Below are 6,000 nucleotides of genomic sequence, written 5' to 3'. Positions count from 1 at the left end.
ACAAGCCATGTTCTCCCTGGCTCAACAGCACCTCATCTACATCACAAGCCATGTTCTCCCTGGCTCAACAGCACCTCATCTACATCACAAGCCATGTTCTCCCTGGCTCAACAGCACCTCGTCTACATCACAAGCCATGTTCTCCCTGGCTAAATAGCACCTCATCTACAACACAAGCCATGTTCTCCCTGGCCACAGCACCTCATCTACATCACAAGCCATGTTCTCCCTGGGTAAACAGCACATCATCTACATCACAAGCCATGTTCTCCCTGGCTCAACAGCACCTCATCTACAACACAAGCCATGTTCTCCCTGGCTCAACAGCACCTCATCTACATCACAAGCCATCTTCTCCCTGGGTAAACAGCACCTCATCTACATCACAAGCCATGTTCTCCCTGGCTCAACAGCACCTCATCTACATCACAGGCCATGTTCTCCCTGGCTAAACAGCACCACATCTACATCACAAGGCCATGTTCTCCCTGGCTAAACAGCAGGGAAAGAATATTCTGGAGTGACAGATCCAGCCACCGAAAGCCCCCACATCAACTTCACCACATGCATCCTCCATTGCCTGGAGAAGAGACAGGCGTGGGAGGGGATGGCGGTCATACACCTTCCATCGCCATGCCGGAAAAAAACATTTCAAGCTTGTTTAGAAATGGGGTAAATGGTGGGAGTTATAGAACAATTCATTGTGGGTGGTCGATGAACCAGTTGCGGACCAGAGCAGCCCGGTGGAAACTCACGTTGTCCCAGATGACAACACACCTGGGCTGCTCTGGTCCACCCCTCTGCTCAGCTGGAAGGAGTAAGCCATGTAGTGTCCAGGAATGTGAAGAGAAGGTCGGTGTTGTAGGGACCACGGTTGGCATGGTGATAGAGGACACCTTGCTGGCTAACATCTGCATACATGGTGATATTCCCTCCACGCTGTCCAGGGACATTCACAATGGCACTGTGGCCAATAATGTTCTGTCCTCGTCCCCTTCTTTTGGCTCGGTTGAAGCCAAGCCTCATCAATGTAATTTCAGCGGCATCCAGCACCACGACTCTGAAACAGACAATAGACAAAAGACAATATGTGACATAGACCCAGAGCAGTCAATATGTTGAGGCACAATACACTGGATTACAGTACTGTGGTGTGTCTATACAGTGCTGATAGGATAGTAGATTCACAGTATAGTTACTTACTTGCACATATTCATAGTGCTGTTCTTTAACCCTCTCTGAGTTCAAATGACGCCCTGTACACCTGTTTCATCTGGCTTCGGTTGCGCTGTAACACACGGCCCAATGTAGACAAGCCCACCTGGTGAATGTCATTGAATATTTTGTTGGCTGCAATTATGTGGTTCAGGATTTCCCGTTGTCTAATGGTATTGTTTGCCACCATCATGTTCACCATTAGCCGGTCTCCTGTTCTGGTGTGAACGGTGTCATCCACCATGGCCTGGCCGTCTCTCAGTTCTGCAGAAGATCCACAAATAGGATATGATTGGTTACTGTAAGTGAAAATAATCTATTTTCTTTCTATGTGAAATGACATTACTGTAGCATTGGCCAACAATCACTGAGTAATATAGACCTACTGATATGTCAGACTACAGTATAATACAGTATACATACATAAAGAGCGTAGTGTAGATGGTAGGTAACTTACCGGTTCTCATTTCTTAATGTATGGATGATAGATGCAACCTTGTAGCGGCTCAGGTTGGGCTGAACTCTCTGCCCAGCCTCCCTCATACTCAATCCATAGTAGAGCACATGGTCTCACAATGTGGCCCTGATCTCATCTGAGACAACAGTCCTCGTCTCACTCCTTCACCTCTAGCTCTTGCTTCACCATTGACTTCAATTTTCCTCTAAAACAGGAGAGCTCATCTGTGGCCTTTTATAGTGTTAAAGCTCTGATTTCTAAGGGAACAATTCAGCAACTAGTGTTTATACCAGTGAGGAGAGGAGAGTTGAGATATGCAAGAAACACATTTATTTTTTTTCCTTTTTTACAAATATTTTATAAACAATACAAAACATACAAAGAAAAGACAACATTTTATACAAACATCAACTACATCACACTTGCCCAGGTGCGCGCACGCACACACACACTTCAGCCGCACACACACACACACACACACACACATCTCCAGCTCCAGCATCACTTTCAGCCACATGGCCTGAATCTTGAACCATTTTGTTCCTCTCCGTAGCCCACACACTTTCAATATTAAAATAATAAATCATTAGATTTTTTCCATTGTGTTAATGATGGCGATTGATTTCCATTATTTGGTATACATTTTTTCAAGATGAGCCCATTGGGTATCTCATTACAACCCCCACATGCCATGTCTTGGAATATGCAGACAGACGGATTAAAAATTATGTTTACATTGTAATACTTCTGACAGACAACATTCTAGCTCCGCCCACAACTTCAGGATTTGATAGTGTTCCTAGAAAGCATGGATTATGGAGTCTTCATTAGTTGTACACTTAAGACATGAGTCTGCCGTTGTGCTATAGAATTTGTGAATTTAGTCTCTTGGATAATGAATTCTATACATTAGCTGATACTGGAATAAACACATTTCCAATACACACTTTTACAAATATAACAACGCCACCAAATGATATTAAAAGCCTGTAGTGTTGTCTTGCCACAGTAGAGCAGGACAATGTCTCCCCCTGCTGTCTGTCTGCTTGAATTGCACTCCTGAACTCTTCTAACACTGATATATATATATATATATATATATATATATATATATATATATATATATATATATATATATACATATATATATATACACATATATACACATATTCAAACATCCTATGAATGAGATGTAAAAACAATGTAAAAACAAAAAACAAAGAGCCCACAGAAAGAAAAAAAAAAGATTTTTGAACATGAGTGAACCAAGGCACATTTGGTGGCAACAAGCCTGGTAGACGAGGCTAAAGAAGACACCCAGGTTAACACTCAAAATGAACAAAAACATATATACTTTTTTATTTTTTACACTACAGCCAGTCTTCAGAACAGCCTTAGAAGGAGGCTAAACATCACAGCCACATGCCCAGCCAGTTTCAGAACAGCCTTAGGAGGCTAAACATCACAGCCACATGCCCAGCCAGTCTTCAGAACAGCCTTAGAAGGAGGCTAAACATCACAGCCACATGCCCAGCCAGTCTTCAGAACAGCCTTAGGAGGCTAAACATCACAGCCACATGCCCAGCCAGTCTTCATAACAGCCTTAGGAGGCTAAACATCACAGCCACATGCCCAGCCAGTCTTCAGAACAGCCTTAGGAGGCTAAACATCACAGCCACATGCCCAGCCAGTCTTCAGAACAGCCTTAGAAGGAGGCTAAACATCACAGCCACATGCCCAGCCAGTCTTCAGAACAGCCTTAGGAGGAGGCTAAACATCACAGCCACATGCCCAGCCAGTCTTCAGAACAGCCTTAGAAGGAGGCTAAACATCACAGCCACATGCCCAGCCAGTCTTCAGAACAGCCTTAGGAGGCTAAACATCACAGCCACATGCCCAGCCAGTCTTCAGAACAGCCTTAGGAGGCTAAACATCACAGCCACATGCCCAGCCAGTCTTCAGAACAGCCTTAGGAGGCTAAACATCACAGCCACATGCCCAGCCAGTCTTCAGAACAGCCTTAGGAGGCTAAACATCACAGCCACATGCCCAGCCAGTCTTCAGAACAGCCTTAGGAGGAGGCTAAACATCACAGCCACATGCCCAGCCAGTCTTCAGAACAGCCTTAGAAGGAGGCTTATATATTCTCATGTGTGTGTTCTGCTGTAGCCTACATTGATTTATTTTAATTCAAGTTATATCCCGAAACTGATTCTTGATATGAGTGCTCATATGGCACAGGTGTTACATTGATGTTCTTGAAAAGGTGTTCTGACATAAAATGTGATATCAGGTGTTCTTGTAAACCTCACAGCTGAGTATGTCTGCATATGGCAGGCAGGTGTTCTGCATATGGCAGGCAGGTGTTCTGCATATGGCAGGTGTTCTGGCAGGTGTTCTGCATATGGCAGGCAGGTGTTCTGCATATGGCAGGCAGGTGTTCTGCATATGGCAGGCAGGTGTTCTGCATATGGCAGGCAGGTGTTCTGCATATGGCAGGCAGGTGTTCTGCATATGGCAGGCAGGTGTTCTGCATATGGCAGGCAGGTGTTGGCAGGCAGGTGTTCTGCATATGGCAGGCAGGTGTTCTGCATATGGCAGGCAGGTGTTCTGCATATGGCAGGTGTTCTGCATATGGCAGGTGTTCTGCATATGGCAGGTGTTCTGCATATGGCAGGTGTTCTGCATATGGCAGGTGTTCTGCATATGGCTGCATATGGCAGGTGTTCTGCATATGGCAGGCAGGTGTTCTGCATATGGCAGGCAGGTGTTCTGCATATAGCAGGCAGGTGTTCTGCATATAGCAGGTGTTCTGCATATGGCAGGCAGGTGTTCTGCATATGGCAGGCAGGTGTTCTGCATATGGCAGGCAGGTGTTCTGCATATATGGCAGGCAGGTGTTCTGCATATGGCAGGCAGGTGTTCTGCATATGGCAGGCAGGTGTTCTGCATATGGCAGGCAGGTGTTCTGCATATGGCAGGCAGGTGTTCTGCATATGGCAGGCAGGTGTTCTGCATATGGCAGGCAGGTGTTCTGCATATGGCAGGTGTTCAAGGTGTTCTGCATATGGTTCAGGCAGGTGTTCTGCATATGGCAGGTGGCAGGTGTTCTGCATATAGGTGTTCTGCAGGTGTTCTGCATATGGCAGGTGTTCTGCATATGGCAGGTGTTCTGCATATGGCAGGTGTTCTGCATATGGCAGGCAGGTGTTCTGCATATGGCAGGCAGGTGTTCTGCATATGGCAGGCAGGTGTTCTGCATATGGCAGGCAGGTGTTCTGCATATGGCAGGCAGGTGTTCTGCATATGGCAGGTGTTCTGCATATGGCAGGTGTTCTGCATATGGCAGGTGTTCTGCATATGGCAGGTGTTCTGCATATGGCAGGTGTTCTGCATATGGCAGGTGTTCTGCATATGGCAGGTGTTCTGCATATGGCAGGTGTTCTGCATATGGCAGGCAGGTGTTCTGCATATGGCAGGCAGGTGTTCTGCATATGGCAGGCAGGTGTTCTGCATATGGCAGGTGTTCTGCATATGGCAGGCAGGTGTTCTGCATATGGCAGGTGTTCTGCATATGGCAGGCAGGTGTTCTGCATATGGCAGGTGTTCTGCATATGGCAGGTGTTCTGCATATGGCAGGCAGGTGTTCTGCAGTGTCGTCTAAAAATGCTGCTGTACATTGATGTCTAGAAAATGGAGCTATAAGAAATTCAGACTTGTGTAAAGCCCTGCAGCTATACTCAAGCATGTGGGCATACTGCAGTGACGTCTATAATGTTTTGAGTTAATCAGCACCTTGGAGAGTGCTGTCCGTGTCACCACCATAGACGGTAGGCTACTTGGAGAGTGCTGTCCGTCTCACCACCATAGACGGTAGGCTACTTGGAGAGTGCTGTCCGTCTCACCACCATAGACGGTAGGCTACTTGGAGAGTGCTGTCCGTGTCACCACCATAGACTGAAGGCTACTGGGCTGTTATGTTGTGATGGACACTTTTTCCCCTCAATGTGTTCCGATATCTCAGAGATCAGACCCTGGATAGACCCCCCCCCCTATCCCACTCATTGTGTGTTCCGGATGGATACACTTTCTGGCTGTGGGAATGGTTGTTCATGCCGTGAAACTGCAGGAGCAAACCAGCTGGGTACAGGAATATACATAATTTTTTTACATGGTATCCTGATTGCATAGAGTTTGATTTTTGAAATCAGCCTAAATTTAACTTCATAGTTGCTTTGTTCTTTTTGAGTGCTAATCAGGCACATTTCTGGGGTACAGCTCTAGTCAGGGAAAGGTCACCAGAAATCAGGGATGTCTGGTCACCTTCC

This window comes from Oncorhynchus gorbuscha, linkage group LG20, assembly GCF_021184085.1.
Source record: "Oncorhynchus gorbuscha isolate QuinsamMale2020 ecotype Even-year linkage group LG20, OgorEven_v1.0, whole genome shotgun sequence".
Taxonomy (NCBI): Eukaryota; Metazoa; Chordata; class Actinopteri; order Salmoniformes; family Salmonidae; genus Oncorhynchus; species Oncorhynchus gorbuscha.
Note: the sequence above shows the minus strand (reverse complement) of the source record.